Raw genomic sequence first — 23,387 nt, 5'->3', positions numbered from 1 at the left:
ACGACACCGTTTGCTGAAAAACACCTGAAAAACAAGACCTGGCTCAGTCCAGCTTGAGTGCAGAACCTTCTGTTAAAGGCCCGGTTCATTAACCAAGGCCTCTCTTCACATAGAAGAAAGAGATTCATTCATCATCAGTAAAACTGCCTGTATGTATTTACAACAAAGATGGTCCAATGTGACTGATTAACATACATTTGTAGCTGACAGCCACACTGCCGGAGCACTCACCCGAAACCTGAAAAAAAAAAGTAGCTGCAGGTAGACTAGACTCTAGCCATCTAGACTAAAGGGATGACCTTTAACCCTCAGGGTTGATCGTCTTCCTCTCACAAAGGGTTAAGTTGCTACACATGAACCTGAACTGCAGCTTCTGATGAGTTGTCCCAATAGCTGATGAAATGGAATGACAGGGCTCAGCTCACAGAGTTGACGTCATGCAAACACTGCGCTGCACTGTGAGTCTTTTCTGTGAAAAGATCGACAGGCGTGTGACAACAGTTCATTCAAAATGATGCAATTAGAGGGCAATTTCAGCCCCTACAGGATATACTTGGTCATGACAAGGTCATATAAACAGACTGATTACACCGTTTGGAGACTGGAAATTTCATTTAGGTTCTACTGGGGATGGAAGCAGCTCAGGACTATGATCAATACCATGGAAGTCAAGGGGTCCTCAGTGCAGGAAACCCGAGTCCTCAAGCTCGGAGGAACAATGGAAAAACAAATGCTGCCTTCCCAGAGGGTGCCAAGAATTAACGGGGTACCAGCGAGGCCCTGGACGAAGCCCATCAGCTGGATTATTATCTGTGACCTGGATCAAAATTCCAGAGTGGGCACCAGGGATCAGGAAGTTCTTGAGTAATGAACATTCTAACATGATGATGTTAAATGTCCAGCAGCTACAAATCTAAAGGCACAAAAGCCCAGATTCAAACCTGGAGACCAAACTTGAGATAATTCACGATGGTAGTAGGGGTGCTACACTGTAGTACTGTCCAAACTGCTGCAAATGGGCACAACATTGGGGAAAACAGTCTCCCAATTCCCCAAAACCCATCTCACCAAACTATTTTTCCATGGGTGGAAACCTGTTCTTCTGTCAGACATATTTGTTTCTGTGTTCCTCTGATGTCTCAGGTGGATCAGTGTCTCCAGGTCACAGAGACGACCTAACACTAGTAAGGACTGCTTACAGTCCTGCATTCATTAAGCTATAAACTCAAGAATGGGATTAGTGACTCACAGATGAGTCCATATTCAAGGGAGTTTTTGATCATCTTGTGTTTTACTGAAAAAATATGAAAAGTGTAGAGAAATTACAGACACAAAGCAACAGGCAGAGGATATATATACTAAAATCACATCCATTCATTGGCATCATGTGATTTCTATTCATCCGTCCATCTTCTAAGCATGGAGGAGCCCTACGCTGCACAGCCCCCCCCCCATTATCCTTTTATGAGACTGTATGATGGATGGATGCATTGTTTGATATGCTGTTTGGAATACAATTCTTTTTTTTCAGTTTATACTTATTTTACAGGGCAGCATTGAGTTTAGGTCTCGTTTAATGGTTTTAGTCGATAATTTGATGCAAATCTGAAGATATAGTGCAGGCCCAGTAGAAACGGCCTGTGGTATAATACAACAAAACTCAAAATCAAAATCACGTTACTGAATAGCATCTTGTAGGGTCACACAGATGACCGAATTGGTTTACTTGAAGGTTAGGGATCACATTGCTTCTCTGTAAGTAGTGCTTAGTTTCTTTGTAGTAAGGGAATTTATTAAGGTGAATCACCGCGTCTGATTTGACGTATTGATGCAAATTATTGCGAGCCGTGTCATGTTAGCAAGTGCTGTTTGACCTGGAACTGCGCCTGGAATCTTACACAGGGGTTTGATGTAATTTAAGGACAGCAGGCAGGAAAGTGACATTAAAAACCGCCCATGATGCGGCAACACCCAAAAACCAAAGGCGAAACTGGGGGTGAGTCCAGACACTGCTAGTTTTAATGAAACTCCTAGGAAACTGTGAGCTTACAGAGAAAATCCTGCATGGTGGAGAAACGTGACACAAACACTGATCAGGATGAGACCGTAGTGAGAGACAGAGACTGTGTCAGCTAAGTGCTAAGATGGGGGGGAGACTCTCCTGAAGGCACATCCAGGGATTTAGACTGAGGGGAAACTCTGCTGAAGAGAGATCCTGGGGTTTAGATGGAGGGGAGACTCTACTGAAGAGAGATCCTGGGGTTTAGATGGAGGGGAGATTTCTCTCAGCACCATGGCTTGCTAACGCTAACTCCCCACTCATGTTCAGTCCTCTGGGTCTGGCCATTCACATTTCCAGGGAAGCTTCTTAGACCTATTGTTTTGAAGACGGCATTTCTGAGCTTGAAAGTTGACCCAGTGTTTCCAGATGCCTGTCACGGGAACTGCAGGGAATCACAAACACGTCTCGGACCCAAATTATTATTTATGAGGTTTTATCAGAAAAAAGCAACTCCATCTTCCAGCTTGGAAGGCAGCTGCAGAGGTGGGATTATCAGCTTGGGATGGATGTCGTGTTATGACATGCAACACAGGGAATTTTACCCTAATTATTTTATATGTTGCATCTGTCATTTGGGCATAATTACCAAGGGAAACCAACTGGAAATCTATGTCAGATAAGCGAATGAAAAAGTCCGTCTAAGCGTTTGTTAAGGCTCCCTGGCTTCTTTAAATTGCCGTTAGTGTATGAGTGTATGTGTCCTGTGCTTTCCGACTGAGATTATCCGTGTTTGGATTGCTGATGAATGCCTGTCATTTTGCCAGAACCCTATAACATAGCGGTAAATACCGCTACATTGAGTTAGACTTCCTAATGGTGAATGCTAGCAGATTACAAATGCATGCAAGGCACCATGGGAAAAAAACCTGAATTGTAAATCAAAGTGCAGAGTTAATCACTTGTGGCTTTAAATAATATGATATTAATAAACCTGTTAATAGAAATGGATCGGAAATCAGCGAATGTGGTGTTTCTGCATAATTACTCAGAGAGGTAAACACCTCCGACATGGATGAGCGGCGGGGTGGGCTAAGACTCTGTGCATAAGATCAGATGATTGCCCTTTCAAGCCCTAACCCTGGTAGAATTGCCACATATCTGTGAGCCTTAGAGTGAGACCCTTAACCCCCAGATCCATGGCCGCTGCATGTTGGCTGACCTTGTGTTATGATCCTCAAACTGTGGAGGGTGAGGTGGCGCAGGCAAAGTGTACCTGTGTTTGTGCAAATGGCAAATAAAGGTTTTATCATTCTCATAAGTTCCAGCGCCTCCCCCTGGGGTAAAGGCACAATCACAGCCCATCTTCATTGTGAAGCTGCGTAGGGGGTGGAGCGGGTAACGGAGTGGCGTTTATCTGGGAGGGTGTTCCTTTAGAAACAGCGGGGGGGTCAGGATCTTGGAAAAGCTGTATGCAGTGGTAGGCTGTACAAATGGGGGTAAATGGGGCATCTCATGACCGTACTGTACAATAGAACAAATAATCTGAATGACGTAATCATTTAAAAATATAATTTACTGCATGTGTGCAGTCTGCCTGCTCTCTCCGTGTAGGGTGTGTATCCTCCAGTCCCACAGGCTAAAGACGTGTGCGATGGTGCGTACCCTGAGAGAGACTGGCCTCCGTTCCCGGGGGCCCCCGCGCTTCCCGGGATGGGCTCCAGGGCTCCGGTGACCCAGGAGCGGATTAGCAGTTATGACAGATGGAGGGGTGTATCAGAGCCCAGCTACACACACAGCATGACATGGAGTCTCTTGTTCGCTTTTGAGAAAACAACAACCGAGAAAGATAAGCTTTTACATTTCTGTATAAGACCATCCACTGACGCATGAAGGTATCTGGGCTTCAGGGAAGCTGGGTGATTCTGTTTAATTGCTGGATCCGATTCATCCCGCTCAAATAGCTTTAATTATGTTAATTAAATAGGGATAATTACATGCAGCTGCTACCTCATGCATCGGAGACGCGGAGCTGCAACGCATCTCTCTGCGGTAGGATTCCTGAACCTTTCCTTCTGACAGCCAGAACGTTCCCTGAGCAGGGTACTGTGTGAACATCAAAATGAAGCCTCACGTCAGAGCGGAGGGGGTGGGGGGGCAGGTTGGGAGACACAGGCGGGTGTCCATCAGGGAACATGTGCCGCTGGTGCTGTGAAACCAGTGGGACGGGTGATCCACTATGGATAGCCAGGCTTCCCCAGCGTCTCTCAGCGTCTGACCTCACCAGCACATGAGCGTCCACATGTGGGGAGGCAAGCTGAGTACGCAAACCAGCAACCAGACAATAAACCAGCCCGGAATCTGGAACAGCACCCGGCCCCCCTGCCCCCCCCCCCAAGTCCATATACAATTATTAATCTTAGGCTGTGTGGGTAGACAGTTTAATAAGCAGTTATATTATGTCACAGCTGGTAATTATGCAACGCACAAGTCTAAGCTTATGTATGTTAACAGATGTGTTTCTGTTCCTGTCTACCACTTTATTGTCCTCTACAGCAATGTTTCTCAATCCAGTTCTCAGGGACCCAAAGACTCCCTCTGAGCTCCCGGAAGGTAGCAAAAATGTGGACTGCCTGGCAGGTAGTGGGGAGGGAGCAAAAACATGAGCCGTGTGAAACAGGAAACAGTGAAACAAGTCGGGAAACAGTGCGCTACAACTTTCCCTGCCGTCCTGTCATTGGTGGGGAGGTCTACCCTTGGATTTGAAAGCAGGGCAGTCCACCCCTGCTCCATGGTAACCACACGCCTTCTGATGATGACCAGCTGACATCAGCCGGTGCTGTTCCTTGCCAGCTGTGACAGACACTGTTTTTCAGTGGCCGCCTTGGGCTCATGGCTATCCCTCCTCCCCCCCCACTGGGAGGAGGGTGGTAACACCGCACAGCCTGTCTCTGGGGGTCAAGACGCCAGTGAAGAAACACAGAGCACTTTTAAACCCAAAGTTTTGACGTTTTGAGTGTCGCAAAACGAAATGTTCACTAATTCGTAGGAAAAAAACACCATTATCCGAAGTCTATTATGTCTTTGGCTGGCTTAAAAATGCTTTTTTTTTTAAACAAAAAAGGGGTGAGGCGTGGGAGATGAACTAGTAAGTGACCCAGACAAGGGCTGCCAAGGCAAGCTCTGAGCTCACTCACGCCCCCTGTGGGTGTGAAGTGCACAGTCACACCCCAGATTCCATGGGAGTGAATGGAAAACCCAGAACTCGCCCCAAGTTACGAGTGGGCGAGATGCTGGCTCTCAGAGAAGTGCCTAAGTGTGGGAGGCACGTAATAGATATGGCATAACACACAGTTCCCAGACACCTACCGCAGCTGTACCATATATCGGACTGTTTAATCTGGGAAGAATAACTAATATTACATCATTACTCCCACGAGTGAAGTCACGCCCATTTAATTTGAAGGGAATGATTAATCGGCTCTGCCACTGAATAATATTCATTAACATTAATTGCCTGTTTACGCCTCGTAATCAGTTTGTTACCGATTCATCAGAGAAGCGTAAGCACGACACCCCAGTAGTACTCAAAGGGTAGCCCAGCTGCTCTCCTCGCACGCGCTGGCAGGCTTAGCGCTAGCCCTCAGCGAGTCAGAAGCCGGCCTGACATGAGCAGCGGGTCCGAAGCAGCCGTTTCTCTTTAGCTACAACGCATGGTACGACAAGCGAAAACCTCCCTGAGCCTTTGTGACGCCATTTGCGATGGTAGGTATGGCTACGTGGCTTAACGTCAGCTTGACAGGGGGACACACGTAGCTATCTAAATAACTCAGTTGTCATGTGGTTTTCATCATTAACGATGGTGCAGACTTTTGAGAAACTGTATATGATGATAATCCATGTGGGTAGCAGGGAGCGGGGGGGGGCTCAGTAAACCACACTACGGCTTCTCCGCTCCATAATGAAGAGCTGGAGTTCATCATCGCACCATAAATCTGTGTGTGCGCAATTACACACTCTCCCAGTGTATTACTCATATTAAACACGTCGTTTGCGAAAAGTTGTACAATATATGATATTTTGACTAATTGGCCAGAGTTCTGTGCTCAGAGGGTGAGGTTCTCAGCAGTGGGGAAGTCACTCAGAAAAGTAATCCATTAAAGACAGAGGTGGATAGTTCAGGTTTAGAAAGTACAAATCCATACCAAGGTTTTGCTTCAACCAACCATTTGAGTATAAAGAGTCATGGTCACAGAGTACTCAGCTGACTGGATAAAACAAAGCCTCGGTCTGGATTTGTGAATGAGCTTCACACTCTTCAGTAGATATTATGAAATAAGTCACAGGACTGGGAACCAAACATGGACTGGAGTGTCCCCCATCTGGGTCAAGCCCGGACCAGTACTACAGGCTGATAGATCTCCGAAGTGGTGTGACTGATCTCTCTGACATCACCGAAGACTCAAGAGGCCTTAATCGGCTGATGTTGGGTTCGTTTGTGTCACGTCAGCCAGCGGCGGCTTCCCATGCTGTTACCCTGGGCTTTTACCCACTTATTCCAGCGTGGTTTGGGTCTGTTCTGTTTTCACTCTTAATTAATCCCCATAATATAAATGCTCCTGCCAACAGCCATCAGTGGTCAAGGAGCGTAACTGGAAAAGAATGATGTTTTATTTATTCCATTTTATTTTATACTCATATAATCGCATTCGATTGCGATTTCCACACCAAAATTACCCTGTGATCTATTTTGGGTTGGATAATGGTTTCAACGTGAAAAAAAGTACATGGAACCTTCCAGAAAGCTGCGTGGTCCCTGGGTGCTTCAGCTCGGATTCCACACTAGGCCCTAGGAACCAAAACATTAACATAGCTCTGTTATGGAATATTCCTTTGATTTTATTAACCAACCCCATCTGCCTCTGTTCTGTCCAACAACTTCTGCATCAAAAGAATTAATTCCACAACTATCCTTGGGATCTTTGGCAAGGAACATGTCATATTTGGCTCAGATACCCACAATTTGATTTATCTTGCCTTTCCCCTGCAGAAATTTCCACATCAGACACTTTGAAGAAGCATATTTCTCCCGCCTGGTCTCAGTGGTCAAACATCTACCTGTCTGAGCTGGGTTCAGGCTCTGTGTTCCTCGGGGTCGGTGGACAGACCCAGACAAGCCGGCCCTTATGGAGAAACCGTGAGCATGTCTGCCTGGCCTGCTTCCAGGAGCCTCAGACCATCCATCTGGGAAACATCTGACCAGCTGTCGCTACGATTGACGGGCATTACTGACGCTGTGCTGGGAGGGCTGGAATCCCTCAATGAAAACATGGGGTATGTTCCCTCAAAAAGGAACAACCCAAACGTCTAGGTAGGTAAAGTGAAGGAATCCACTAATGTAAAGCAGATCCTCCTCAGCACATCCAAACACTTATGAAACCTCTCAGCTCCGTAACGTACTTGGAGGTGAGGTGATATCACTGGAGACCTCTGTGGGCTGTTTCTAATTAAATAATTAGCACACTGGGTTTATTATTAAAGCAATAAAATAACCATTGTTGTCTAGACTTAACATCACACAAAAAAACTCGCCGAACCATGTTAAGCATGTTTATCACATAACACATTTCAGGGCTCGTGTTTATGTATCTGCCGTCCCGTGATAACAAAACACAACATACAAGTAACTTAATAACACTCAATTATTTTCTTTTTCCTTTTTGAGCTTCCACATACAGTACTGTGCAAAGGTCTCAGGCAGTCAAGGAAACGATGTTTGAATGATCTTCGTGTTTGTGTAAAGCTATGCTATTATGCCTGTCAAAGTGTGTTAGCTTACCCATTTCAAAAACTCTCCTATTTCACAGCAATACAGTCACTACATCCAGTATAACTTTTTAGAAATTTTTTGCTACGTTTTAATCCATCCATCCATCCATTTTCCAAACCGCTTATCCTACTGGGTCGCGGGGGGTCCGGAGCCTATCCCGGAAGCAATGGGCACGAGGCAGGGAACAACCCAGGATGGGGGGCCAGCCCATCGCAGGGCACACTCACACACCATTCGCTCACACATGCACACCTACGGGCAATTTAGCGACTCCAATTAGCCTCAGCATGTTTTTGGACTGTGGGGGGAAACCGGAGTACCCGGAGGAAACCCCACGACGACATGGGGAGAACATGCAAACTCCGCACACATGTGACCCAGGCGGAGACTCGAACCCAGGTCCCAGAGGTGTGAGGCAACAGTGCTAACCACTGCACCACCATGCCGCCCCGCTACGTTTTAATGTTACTCTTAATTTGCATATATTGTAATGTTGATGTTAATTGTGTGATTTTTTTTTCCCTGTGCAAATATACACTTATTACCCAGATGAATAGCTTTAAACATTTTCTTTGACTGCCTAAGACTTTTTGCACAGTACTATCGCTTTGGGGTGAATGCAGACATCTTTAATTCCTGTCCGTTCACATGTGATGAAAATGAACAAGTCTCCTTTCAGCACCTTCCCGTCCGATAACTCCAAGCTGTCTGGCCGGGAGTCCCTGGGGAAGTCATTCCTGGAATTCCTCCATGGATTCCGAAAGGCTCAACCTCGCAGGATGTAAACAGAAAACGACGGGGGGTGGAGTGGGGGCTGTAGAAACCTGCAGGCTCGTGCCGGGCAGGAAGGAGAGACGGGTTGTGACCCGCGACGTTACGGTAGTGAGCTGTTAGCCTGCTGTGGGCCGCACAGGCCTCCCCGGCGGCTGAGAGGCTCCACACAGGCCTGCTGACAAGGACGCTGCCTGCGGGTTTCCCAGCCCTAGTGGTATACGAGGAAGACGGATTGGATGTGGAACTGTGCATTGTTACCGTGGCGATTTCAGCTGCGCACCTGTGCTGTTGCTCTCCTCATTTCCTATTGCTCCTGGGCCACTCTGACAGAATCTGCACACGCACAGGTAGTGCAGGGATTTAAATCCACTGCAAGAGACATTCTCATTATAACCATGCAATTAATGAAGTTTCATTTTTCAGATGTGACTCATTCACTTGCTGTGCCTGTACCTGCCCCTGACCGCGAGACGGCGTTTCCTCGGAAACAAGATTCACTGAAACCAGAAACTGTGCCATGGGGCTTCGTCAATGTGCAATTAACAAACTGCTAGCTATACATCTATACAACCTGCCTTCCACCTTCAATAACTACCTATCTAGTATCCAGGGGACGCCCTGTATGGGACAACATAGGGGACGGTCTGCATGAGATGCCAAAGGGGACACCATGCATGGGGTGCCACAGGGGAACTCAAGACAGGACGCCACAGGGGACACCCAGGATGGGACGCCACAGGGGACACCCAGGATGGGACGCCACAGGGGACACCCAGGATGGGACGCCACAGGGGACACCCAGGATAGGACGCCACAGGGGACACCTTGCACGAGATGCCAGTCCATTGTAGAGACAGAAATCATTTTATTTTGGCCCACTGGTTTCACTGAATATTCAGTACAAATGATACTTCTAAGCCTCCATCTAGGTCTCTGAGTAACTGGGCCAAAAATGAGTCCCCAGCATCTGCTGCCATGCATTTCCCTGGCATGAGCAGGGACACCTGGCATGGAATTCTGGGCCCGGGGACAGAATCTGACACACTGACACAAAGACACACCCTCCTCCCTCGAATGACCGGAACCCAACCCACAGCGATTTAGAGAACAATCACAGGATTGGATTGTCATCAAACACTCAGCGTCTCCTTCAGGGTATGGATGCATTCCAGCGCGTGAGAGGCGTCGGAAGAACATGGAAACCAGACTCACTCGCCACTTCCTGCTAGTCTTGGCAAATTTGCTTTCGAATGACAGCAAAGAGTGTGATGAAGCAGCCCAGTGCCTTTTCACCCTGGCTTTTATATCCAAACGATCTATTTACCAGCGTTATTGAAATTCAGAATAGGTACCCTCCTCAAAGGTCCAACAGAATGAAATGTTTAATAATATGAAAGTGCACATATCATTGACAGTAATACTCTCAGCATGGACATTTATAGTTACTCTATCATGTGGCATTTACAGTAACTGGAGTTCTTCACGGTAAATCATATGGAAGGAAGTTCCTACAAGCCAAATACACAAAAACAACATCTGCTCACCCACTGAGGATAAGGCTCATTGATTATACAGAAATATATATTTTAGCATAATTTTGTAGAAAAGATTTCGTACCGACTTAGATATTTACAGAAGTGCTGAAATGATGTCACAGCCAATAACAGACATGCTTATTGTGTTCTGGTTTTCCTGGTACAGCCGTGGCCGAAATTATTGGTTCCCCCTGGAATTTTTCCAAAAAATGCACCATTCTCCCAGAAAACTGTTGCAATTACAAATCTTTTCATACACGCATATTTATTTTCTTTACGTGCATTGGATCAACACAATAAAAGCAGAGAAAAAAAGACAAATTTGACATCATGTCATACAGAACTCCAAAAATGGGCCGGACAAAATTATTGGCACCTTTTTGAAATTGTGGGTAAATCGTTTTATTTCAAGCATATGATGCTCAATTGAACTCACTTGTGGCAAGAAATAGGTGCTGGCAATATAGCAATCACACCTAAAGCCAGTTAAATTGGAGAAGAGTTTACTCAACTTTCTGTTAGTGTGTCTGTGTGCCACACTAAGCATGGAGGACAGAGAGAAGAGCAGAGGACTGTCTGAGGACTTGAGAACAAACATTGTGGAAAAATATCAACAATCTCAAGGCTACAAGTCCATCTCCGGGGATCATCATGTCCCTTTGTCCACTGTGCATAATATAATCAAGAAGTCTAAAACACATGGCACTGTATCTGACCTCCCTGCACGTGGACGGAAGAAAAACACTGATAAAGACTGCGACAGAGGATAGTCTAAATGGCGGATAAATAGCCCCAATCAACTTCTAAACAAATTCAAACTGTTCTGCAGACAGTGCAACAGTGTCAGTTTGAACTATCGACATCTGAATGAAATGAAACGCTATGGCAGGAGACCCAGGAGGACCCCACTGCTGACACAGAAACATAAAAAGGCCAGACTTGAACTTGCCAAAATGTGCTTGAGGAAGCCAAAATCCTTCTGTGAGAACGTCTTGTGGACAGATGAAACTAAGGTAGAGCTTTTTGTTAAAGCACATCATTCTACTGTTCCTACAAAGAAAAGAACACGGTACCTACAGTCAAACATGGTGCAGGTTCTAAGATGTCTTGAGGGCGTATTGCTGCCTCTGGCACTGGATGATTATGGGCTGCAGTGTAGGACCCAGTGTCAGAAAGCTGGGTCTGTGTCAGAGGTCATGGGTGTTCCAGCAGGACAATGACCCCAAACATACCTCTAAAAGCACCCAGAAATGGTTGAAGACAAAGCGCTGGAGAGTTCTGAAGTGGCCAATGAGTCCGGATCTAAATCCGACTGAACACTTATAGAGAGATCTCAGACCTTGAGCAGTCTGCAAATGAAGAGTCCAGTTGAGAGGTATAACAAGCTTGTTGATGGTTATAGGAAGTGATTGGTTTCAGTTGCAACCAAATATTAAGTTGAGGGTGCCAATAATTTTGTCCGGCCCAGTTTTTGAGTTTTGTGTGAAATGATGGCACATTTTGGTTTTTTCACAGTTTTTTTTTGTGTTGTTCCAATACACATAAAGGAAATAAACATGTGCATACCAAAATATTTGTAATTGCAACAATTTTCTGGGAGAAATGGTGCATTTCCTGGAAAAATTCCACTGGTGCCGACTGTACATACTGATAGATAAACTGTTATCTTCACCATCCTCCATTGTCTCCCAGTCATCCTCATTGTCAGTGATTGCCTGCCCTCCTTTAATTTGTACCCCCCCCCCCCCCCAACCACCCGACACACACACAAACACATTTGTCCCAGTGTCTGCCCAGATCAATTCCTGTCTACCATGGTATTTAGCAGACATTCCTTCCCTTGCCTGAATACGGAACTCGCTGGGGCGATGACACAAAGCAGTTGACCGGAAAATCTCATGGGAATACAATGAGTATTTTATTGAAACTGACAATTCCTGGGAATCTGCCAAAGGATAATCATATAATCCATTAACTGCGATGCTTTACTCCAATCCCCCAGGCAAATGAAAACACATCTATAAATGCAGGTTTTCCACGCGTGGTCGGCTTTCCCCATTACAGCTGAGGTTTCTGTAGAAACACTTCCTCCTTATGTGTTATTTGACCTGCCCATGCAGTGTCTGAGCCTGATAACATGTAGGTGTTCCTTGCTCACCGGAATGCAAAACACCTGCCCATTATAGAAAAAAAAACACTATAATGCATTATCATAAAAAGAAATAATTATCTGAATACCATATTCCCTTAATGAATTCAATGATGCAGTTCGGAAGATGCACTGGAAATGGACGTGAGCTTGATTACGAAAAATGCCCGAATACTAAATAGTTTAAAAAGAACACATGAGTTTTAAGAAAGTTTAGGGTCTTTGGGGAGTCATTCAAAACGCAGCTGGAATAGAGAACACCGTGTAGAAATGCAGACTTAGCCATAAAGACCCCGGCGATCCACATTGCTGACTGACACAGACTAAATAATGGTAACTGCTTCACAGGCTGGGTGCTGTGGGTCACGGTACAATGTCATCGATATGCTGTGGTCTGGGGTCGCAACCCACATACCTGCTCCTGTGTTTATGGGCATGTGGATTGCTTTTAGCCCCCGCTAAATGAACCCAGTCTCAGGTGTCTGAATGCTACACGGCTGAGGGGAAGGGGGCCGGCTGCTTTCAGACCCCACATAGCATTCTGGGTAAGGCATCCCCTGGCCAAACCATGATGGGAAAAGTCTTTGAACAGCATTTAGTCTCATCAATACTAATGTACCACAAAAACAAAGATGCTTTAAATGCACAAGTACATCCATCCATTTTCTAACCAGCTTATCCTACCGGGTTGCGGGGGGTCCGGAGCCTATCCTGGAAGCAATGTGCATGAGGCAGGGAACAACCCAGGATGGGGGGCCAGCCCAACAAGTACATTGGAATGCTAATGCACCCCTGGAGCTGGAGGCTATGGGCATCCCTGCTGAAGCCAGGCGCAAACTGGCACTCTTCTAATCACAGACACAGAGACTTAGCCCACTGAGCCACTGGGAAGTGAGCTTGGAATTATTTCTGTGATGTCTCTCCTACCTGCCTTCCTGGTAGTGATTCCACATTTACAGCCAGACTTAAACTGGAGTATGTAAATCAGGACTTTGTTAATCTGACTAGTCTGCCGGCCCCTGCAGGATGGGTAGCCCCTTTGTCTCTGGTTCCTCCCAATGTTTCTTCCTTCTAGGGAGTTTTTCCTTGCCACTGTCGCCTCTGGCTTGCTCTCTGGGGGCTTTGGGCGGGGATGCTGTAAAGCGCATTGAGACAATGTACTGTTGTGCACTATACAAATAAAATTTAATTGAATTAAACAGAATCATTTTTTCCCCAAACTCTATGAATAACACAAATCAGAGGAGGAAAATTTAAAGTAAATTACACTTAGTAAATGTATAAATAGGCTTTGCGTCTCAACATCGGTCTGTCTTTTAATTAATTAAGCAAACCTAAGCAAAATTTGGCAGTTAAAATGACTCATAACATGATGATGCAGTCAAGCTAGAAGGAGCTGTTCCGTACTTTTTTTTAGCTGTTGTATGAATGTCTTTGTTGCTGTTGAATTAAAATATTTATCAAATTTCTGTAGGGTTCTTGGTCACAGTGGCAACTGTTTTTTCGGGCTTTGATCCCCCTGGAAATCAAGTGGCTTGAACTGTAGATGACAGTGGCTTCAGGAAAGCGTCCGTCTTTGTCCCGGGCAGAATGAGCAGAAGTGAATCGGAAGTCTTCAGGAAAAACTCTCTCAGACTCTCCACTTCTGTTTATTCAAGAAGACTTCAAGGTAACTGCTGCATTTTGTATCAGTTGAATATGAGTAGAATATTATCACAGGTGCCATCGCACTTCCGGACTGAAGTGGGATTCTGACAATGGTCGCCTAGTAACGAGATTATGACGACATCCTTGGGAGGCACTTAGCAGCTGCTACTCATTTTCACCATGTGTCTCACTCACCGCTCGGTCTCACTGCCCCAGATTGGTGTTCAGTCTGGTCTGTGTCCATCTTTAACATTTTGGTTTTGTGCCCTACCCACCACCCCCCCCCCCCCCAACTCCACCGAATAAGACTTGAATCCTTCTCCCACCTGCCTTCTGGAACCTTCTGTCCCAGTGCCCGCAGGCACCTGCCTCCTGTGATGGAGGCGGGGATTGTACGGTAAAACCAACGGGGTACATCTAATCCTATACTGATCTTAATCAATAATTATTCTTAGTGATAATATGCGTTGCTGTCATACTTTTCAGCACGGCCGCCTTGCTGTGACACCATACCTCAGAAGAGAGAACGGGACATGTGACACAACTGCTCAGGAGAGCTGCTTATCAAGACCAGGACCTTATCCTGATACCCCAAGGAGGCTCGTACGGGAAGCTAAACGCTAGCACTGAATCCTCCACATGCTCCAACGGTTACATATGTGCCGAATAAGGGCTGTATTTCCACAGACGCTGTGCCAGAGGGAAGGTATGCGAGACGACATGTAATCCGGTGACGCCAAAGTATGTATGGACAACAACTGGTGTCGGCCAACAGGTGCATTCAGCCAAGCCCTCACCACTAGGCGCTAAGTAGCGTGGCTGTCGCTAACGGGTCGCACGCTAAGAAGGTTTCACATGATATTCAGGGGAAAGAGAACTGGAAGTGCTTCTTGAGGATCACTGAAAACGGCGGAGGCAGAGGCAGGGGCTGAGCCTGGCAGGGGGGGTTGTATTTTCCAGGCGTGTTTCTGTCGTTAGCATTCCAGCTCGTGTCTGAAAGCAACTGGCAGTTAGACAGGCGGGCCGTAAAGAGGCCAGCCTGATTCAGATAGCAGGCCCTCCACTAGGCTGTAAAGAGCCCAGTCTGATGCAGATGGCAGACCCACTGCAAAGCTGTAATGAGCCCAGCCTGATTCAGATAGCAGGCCCTCCGCTAGGCTGTAACGAGCCCAGCCTGATTCAGATAGCAGGCCCTCCGCTAGGCTGTAACGAGCCCAGCCTGATTCAGATAGCAGGCCCTCCACTAGGCTGTAACAAGCCCAGCCTGATGTAGATAGCAGGCCCTCCACTAGGCTGTAAAGAGGCCAGGTTAATTCAGATAGCAGGCCCTCCACTAGGCTGGAAAGAGCCCAGCCTGATGCAGATGGCAGACCCACTGCAAAGCTGTAACGAGCTCAGCCTGATTCAGATAGCAGGCCCTCCGATAGGCTGTAATGAGCCCAGCCTGATTCAGATAGCAGGCCCTCCACTAGGCTGTAACGAGGCCAGGCTAATTCAGACAGCAGGCCCTCTGCTAGGCTGTAACGAGGCCAGGCTAATTCAGACAGCGGGCCCTCCGCTAGGCTGTAACGAGGCCAGGCTAATTCAGACAGCAGGCCCTCCGCTAGGCTATAACGATGCCAGGCTAATTCAGACAGCAGGCCCTCCGCTAGGCTGTAACGAGGCCAGGCTAATTCAGACAGCAGGCCCTCCGCTAGGCTGTAACGATGCCAGGCTAATTCAGACAGCAGGCCCTCCGCTAGGCTGTAACGAGGGCAGGCTAATTCAGATAGCAGGCCCTCCACTAGGCTGTAACAAGGCCAGGCAAATTCAGATAGCAGGCCCTCCGCTAGGCTGTAACGAGGCCAGGCTAATTCAGATAGCAGGCCTCTGCTAGGCTGTAACGAGGCCAGGCTAATTCAGATAGCAGGCCCTCCACTAGGCTGTAACGAGGCCAAGCTAATTCAGTTAGCAGGCCTCTGCTAGGCTGTAACGAGGCCAGGCTAATTCAGATAGCAGGCCCTCCGCTAGGCTGGAAAGAGCCCAGCCTGATGCAGATGGCAGACCCACTGCAAAGCTGTAACAAGCTCAGCCTGATTCAGATAGCAGGCCCTCCGATAGGCTGTAACGAGCCCAGCCTGATTCAGATAGCAGGCCCTCCACTAGGCCGTAACGAGGCCAGGCTAATTCAGACAGCAGGCCCTCCGCTAGGCTGTAACGAGGCCAGGCTAATTCAGACAGCAGGCCCTCCGCTAGGCCGTAACGAGGCCAGGCTAATTCAGACAGCAGGCCCTCCGCTAGGCTGTAACGATGCCAGGCTAATTCAGACAGCAGGCCCTCCGCTAGGCCGTAACGAGGCCAGGCTAATTCAGACAGCAGGCCCTCCGCTAGGCTGTAACGATGCCAGGCTAATTCAGACAGCAGGCCCTCCGCTAGGCTGTAACGAGGGCAGGCTAATTCAGATAGCAGGCCCTCCACTAGGCTGTAACGAGGCCAGGCTAATTCAGATAGCAGGCCTCCGCTAGGCTGTAACGAGGCCAGGCTAATTCAGATAGCAGGCCCTCCGCTAGGCTGTAACGAGCCCAGCCTGATTCAGATAGCAGGCCCTCCGCTAGGCTGTAACGAGGCCAGGCTGATTCAGATAGCAGGCCCTCCGCTAGGCTGTAACGAGGCCAAGCTGATTCAGATAGCAGGCCCTCCGCTAGGCTGTAACGAGGCCAGGCTGATTCAGATAGCAGGCCCTCCACTAGGCTGTAACGAGGCCAGGCTGATTCAGATAGCAGGCCCTCCGCTAGGCTGTAACGAGGCCAGGCTGATTCAGATAGCAGGCCCTCCGCTAGGCTGTAACGAGGCCAGGCTGATTCAGATAGCAGGCCCTCCGCTAGGCTGTAACGAGCCCACCCTAATTCAGATAGCAGGCCCTAGGCGGGTCCAGAGTGGGATGTGTGCGTGTGTAGTGGATTGAGGTGGGCATGTCTGGGTTTTATTTATGTCTGACAGGAGTCATAATATCCAGTGAGTGAGCTGGGGTCCCAAGACCCCCCTGCAAATCAGCTTCCTGACCTGGGGCTGTTCTAGCAAGGGGGCGGGGGCCAGGCAGTATAGCTGACATCAGGTGACGATCCATCAAAAGGCAGCCAATTGGAAAGGATGGAGCTATTCCTCTGATCTGCCCGGAGGTGGCAGGGGGCTGACCGGCTGCAGTACCCCCTTTTGATGAGGTAATGCACGTTCGCACAGAGAAACACATCTGAGCAGGAGCGGCAGGAGGTTAAGTACCTCAAAATGCCATGGCCTTTCACGCATCCCCTCATCAGCGCAAAGCATCGTGGGTAGTCCATTCCTAATCACACATAATTAACATCGCCAGGAAACTGCAAAGATCCTGCCTGGTTCTGTTGCATCATAACTCATTAAGTGAGCAGTGTTGTTCAGATGTAGCTGCAATAGCAAATTCAAAGGATTCAATAAAGGTAAGACATTCTGGATGCCGACTCTGACACCTCCATAGAGAGGCTTGCCCCCCAGCCACTGGACTACCCAGGCACAAGGGTGCCCCTCACAGCCCATCTCAGACTCCCCCACAACATGCTAGAGCAGGAGTAGGGAACCCGACCCATGGAGAGCCGTTATGGGTTTTTGGGATGACCGTTCAATCAGCCAATAACAGTGGGTTCCCAGGATTGGAGTTGAGTACCACTGTTTTATTATTGGCCGATTGAGAGGCCATCCTAAAAGCCCATAACGGCTCTCCATGGGTCAGGTTCCCTGCACCTGTGCTGGGGAATATTAGCGCAATGCCGCGTTATATCAAAGCTGCCCCCCAGATGCATGGTAGCCCCTGGAAAACTTGTGGTGATGATAATAATACAACTAACAGTGAGCTCACAAAACAGAGATCCAGCTGTCAGGAAATACAAACATCTTTCCTATGGGAGGCTGCAAGGTAGAGTTAGAGCTCAGCTGCAATCGCTGATCAGGACCCTGAGGTCTCTGCGGCGCGTGAGAGAGGTCCTGGCCTCACCAAAGGCCGCTCACCAAACCTCCACGAGGGCGACGCTGAAACAATCCTCAAAAGCTCCACCCAAAAGCCCCAGTCGCAGGTCACCTCTTCTACGTGGGTTTCTGACAGCTGATAAAACGTGAGCCCCCCCTGCCCGCCCATCTTCACGCTAAGAGTCGTGCAATTCACAGCACCAAGGCAATATTAAGCCAAGCTAAGCCGGCGCTATGGTGATTCGATGCTAGTCAGGATCTGATTTCTGGTCACGACCCCCAGCTCAGACAGAGATTTACCCGGACTGCTGAAAGAGCTCTGGAGTGATTCAAAGCCTCCCCCGCGGTTCAGACGCAGCAACGGCGTGACCTGAACGGAGTCCAGGGCTTGGCTGGCTGACAGGTCAATGGAGCGATCAGCTCTGAGGAAGGTGAGGTCTTGTGGAGGTTCTGTAGAGGCTCTGGGGGTCAAGAAAAATGTCTAGAAATTTTGCAGATCCCACGCAAAATATTGTGTAGTTGTGTACGACTTTCTGATGTCGAAAATCAAGGAACTTATCCACTGTTTCTGTTTCATTCTTGTCACACACAGACCTATTTCACCAGTAAATCAGCTTCAAACAAACTGGCAACCATAAATAGCATTTCAATAGCTCTCTTCAAGGACTTTGTCTGTTTAATCAAGCCTTTAGCTGCATTTAGCGTTACATGATGGCTGCCGCTATTGGGAAATAAACATGGTGACATTCCTTGAAATTCACGCCAGAAGCCAGCCTAGGAGTATCATGGAGATTAAGTGCAAAAGTTCATTGAAGCTGTTCTATTCACGCACCAGTGCCTCTTCAAAATGAGATACTGGACTTTGGGATTGCAGAGAAGTTGGCCGACTGTTCCTGGGACAGGACGTAATGTAACAGGTACATTCCGTACGTGTCATTTTTAAATTTTTTTGCACTTTGCATTTTTACAGAAGTTCGCGCCCTGCCCCCCTCCCAACCATGTGCAAAAACTAAATGGAGGGACAACCATGCAAAATGCCGTCATCAGATCGACGTCTCACTCCGTGCTTCCAGGTGTGGGTGGGGCTTCTTTCCATGAATCAAAATCAACTTTAAAAATTCCACTGACATCATCCAGTCCCCACAATTCATATCCTAATATCTCCTTTAAAATACGTTCACTCCAAAGGGTCATATTATCAGTGTAGCCCATATCACAAATGCTCCACCCTCCGTTCGCTTTCATTAAGTGGGGAAACAGGGGGGAAATATTCCATCCTACTCTGCGAGAGGCTTCAATAAACACAGTGGCCTCCAACCACGAGGATGTGAAAAGTGTTAAGCCCATTTAGCAGGAACAATGCTGTTGGGAAAAGGTAAACAGAGGAAAACAGACATTTCATGTCTAGGAGAAGACACCCCCCGCACCCCCCACCCCCCCCGCCACCCACCCACCATTCAAGGCTGACCTCTCTTTTCCAAGCACCGTGCCAAGAAAATACCTCATCGAACATCTCTGTGAGACCTCTCTATCCCCCAGTGCACCGCCCATACCTCCTCCCCATGAATCGCCCCTTGACAGTATTTGGTGGAAAACTTCACAATGTTACACAACGGAAACTGTCTTACATAACTGAGGCTGACAGAACTGGTCATCAGTTACCACAGCTGTCTGATTCCTGCGTTTCAGACCCTTATCCTCCCATCCCTCCATCCATTCATTCTTCCAGCCATCCACCATCTCTCCATCCAGCACAGAATCTGCAGTCTATGCCAGTATGTCACAGGGCACAGGACGGGGGACACCCTGGATGGGATGCCAGTATGTCACAGGGCACAGGGTGGGGGACACCCTGGATGGGATGCCAGTATGTCACAGGGTACAGGACGGGGGACACCCTGGATGGGATGCCAGTATGTCACAGGGTACAGGACGGGGGACACCCTGGATGGGATGCCAGTATGTCACAGGGTACAGGACGGGGGACACCCTGGATGGGATGCCAGTATGTCACAGGGTACAGGACGGGGGACACCCTGGATGGGATGCCAGTATGTCACAGGGCACAGGGTGGGGGACACCCTGGATGGGATGCCAGTATGTCACAGGGTACAGGACGGGGGACACCCTGGATGGGATGCCAGTATGTCACAGGGTACAGGACGGGGGACACCCTGGATGGGATGCCAGTATGTCACAGGGTACAGGACGGGGGACACCCTGGATGGGATGCCAGTATGTCACAGGGCGCAGGACGGGGGACACCCTGGATAGGATGCCAGTATGTCACAGGGTACAGGACAGGGGACACCCTGGATGGGATGCCAGTACACCATAAAATCTATATATTTACACAGTATATTGGAACTGTATTTCATTAAATACCTATTTGACATTCCACAAGAGTTTTAGGAAGTCCTTCAGGGCCACATTGCTGCAGACAGATTGAACGTGTTGAATCATGTAAAATATTTCATTTGGATGAGAGTAATTTCATTTAGCATAGAGATAATCAGATAATCAGGCCTATAAACCCAGACACAGACTGAGGCACTAAGAGCCAGGGTTCCGCAGATACTGCGAACACACTGAGTGCCTTGTTGTAAATTAGCTCTTTCAATGCCTTCCAAAGGCGTCAGACTTGAAAGGGAAGTGTGAGTTAAAATGGCACAAATGTCTGCCCTTTTTTGACTGAACACAGACAGTCACCCGCAGCTTGGACCTTGGCACGCTTATCTCCAACGTGCTTCCACATCCTGCCCCCATCCGCATTCCGCCCACCCCCCACCGCGTCCATGTACATCTCTGTGGGCCAAACAACCACATGGGAATGAAACATCAAAATGATTTTTCCTAAACTGCCCTGGAAGATAATGAAACAGCTGCTGAAGGTCTTAATCCCACGAGACAGACGGATGCAGTGTAACAAACGCGCTACGGGGAGCTAAACCCAATGGGGCTGATCGATTTGACAGCCAGGGAGCGGGAACAAGGAGCCGATTTCATGCCCTTTTGTCAAGTCTACAAAACGACGGGAAAACCTCTGCTCTAGCAAACTAAGCATCTCGACTGGAAGAGCACATAGGAATGAATCGCCAATTATATTGAAAAGCTTCCAGGCATTTCAACATCATTTTTGTGAAGCTGAGCTTTAGAGAAATTATAAAAAGACCCAAATTATAGACAATCGATGAATGGCTGGAGCCAAATTACCTGCTCATTACACTCGCCTGCAGGGCCTCTGCTGACAGACAAAATTCCTTTATTTCTGCCATTTTTTTTCACTTCAGATACCATCCATCTATCCATCCATTTTCCAAACCGCTTATCCTACTGGGTCGCGGGGGGTCCGGAGCCTATCCCAGAAGCAATGGGTATGAGGCAAGGAACAACCCAGGACAGGGGGCCAGCCCATCACAGGGCACACTCACACACCATTCACTCACGCATGCACAACTACGGGCAATTTAGCAAGTCCAATTAGCCTCAGCGTGTTTTTGGACTGTGGGGGGAAACCGGAGTACCCGGAGGAAACCCCACGACGACATGGGGAGAACATGCAGATTCCACACACATGTGACCCAGGCAGAGACTCGAACCCGGGTCCCAGAGGTGTGAGGCAACAGTGCTAACCACTGCACCACCATGCACTTCAGATACTCCCATCCTTAACTCCCAATGGGCAAATTCAATCAACAGGGGAGAAAACAAATTACTTGTTCATGCAAAACTTGATATAACTAATGAAAACAACCTACAAATGTATAACCAGTATTGGTCAGAGGACTTTTTCAATGACTTAGGAATCTGTTGGTCCAAACTAATTTATATGTTCAGTTTAATTAAGGAAATTCATATAATTTAAGTATTAGGGTACAACAGGACATCCCTCCTGGATCTTGAGCCACATGCAGCTGCATACTACAGAGCCTAAAGCCCTGGATCTGAACTTCAATGTATCAAAGTCGACTGAGAATTAAAATCTTAAAAAATTAAAACATTTCGGAAAGATTAAAAACAACTGTCATAGCAAAAGCTATAGAATATTGGAGGGTGTTTTGCTATATAACGAAACCCAGGCAACAAATATATGATTCCAAGATGCTGTGTGATTTACAGCGCCATGGCGATTGCTGGCATGGTGATGTTTTTGAACACCTTGAGCTAGCTGTCCACTTTCAACAGGACTTTATAGTGAGTCATAAACAACTGCGTCTTTTTTCAATTCGTAGCAAATAAAACAGTAAATCCCTCACACTGCGAGTCTGCCTTTCTGGGTGGGGGGGGGAGTCACAGCGGGGAGATTACAAACAAAATCAGCAATAGCCAGCGTGGTGCATTATGGTCCGGGTTCCCTCCATGGTCTCGTTTTAGGCGCGCACCTTGCCTTCCCAATGCGAGCATCACACAGGGCGCATTGACAGGTCTCCTCCAGGGCGCCACCTGCTGGACATTAAGCCTCAAACCCTCTGAGTCACATGATCGATTTCCCTCCCGCGGCTTCTCGGCATGACTGTGAATAAAACAAGCCAAAATAAATAAATTCTGTTTTAACTCTCATTCATGTCTGTAGTACTTCCTTTGATCCACGTCATGCCCCCCAAATGTAAAACAGCAAACAGAAATCGCCTTATGCACAGGGTAACACAGACATAATATCAGCTTGAAGTGCAGCACACATGAATCGGAACCCAACAAACACCCCGCCTGTGCCAGGTCATTCTCCTTTATCACCACGGCAACAGACCAGCATGTTGTGCCGATGGGTTAGCATTAGCTTTAACCTCCACTCCGACTATCGCGTAAGGATCAGACGAGGTAAGAAGGTGATGCTATTTGATAAAATGCAATTTTCATGAGAGCAGATTCTTGGTTCTTTTTTCCTAGTTGCACAGGGAAAAACTTTTATTGAGTTTTTTATTTGAGTCCCAACTATCAGAAATCATAAATCAGAAAACTTTGGGATTAATGAAGTTTTCTGATTTCTGATAGTTGGGCCATGATCTCCTTCCCTGGGACCCTTGCTAATGAGATCTCCCGTAACTCGCTGTAGCAGTGATATCAGTCGGCCGGCTAATTCTGACATTCCACTGTCTCATTCCTGCAGGAGTCCCTGTCCTCTTTCCTCTCCATCTTGCTCTTCCATCTTCCTGAGCTGTCCTTCCCCGCATGGACGAGCAAAGCCTCACTGAGGGGCCAGGATGTGTGTTGTCCCTGGCACCTTTCAGAGGCCCTAACCCCTGCATCTGGCTGTGTTTACAGTCAGGCGAGAAACACACATGTTGTCAGTTACCCACTTTAATTACTGACGGGTAAGCATTCGAGGAAGGGGGGGGTCCATTTTTAGCACAACCTCAAGGAGCCGTGACTTGATGACAACCCAGTGGCAAAGTGACTAAACCAATCTGAGGTGGAAAAACAGATTTAGTCATGGATACACTGAAACTGTCACCAGAGCATAATGAATATTCCAGCTTA

At 47.7% G+C, this 23,387-nt stretch overlaps 1 protein-coding gene across 4 annotated transcripts in view; it reads right to left on the bottom strand.

The window, feature by feature from the left end:
- LOC125716817 (N(G),N(G)-dimethylarginine dimethylaminohydrolase 1-like) overlaps window positions 1-23,387 on the bottom strand; it is a 42,264-nt gene that overhangs the window by 10,214 nt on the left and 8,663 nt on the right. The window lies entirely within an intron of this gene.

Source organism: Brienomyrus brachyistius, chromosome 21 (assembly GCF_023856365.1).
Source record: "Brienomyrus brachyistius isolate T26 chromosome 21, BBRACH_0.4, whole genome shotgun sequence".
Taxonomy (NCBI): Eukaryota; Metazoa; Chordata; class Actinopteri; order Osteoglossiformes; family Mormyridae; genus Brienomyrus; species Brienomyrus brachyistius.
The sequence above is the reverse complement of the archived record's forward strand: the minus strand, read 5'-3'. Positions and strand labels throughout refer to the sequence as shown.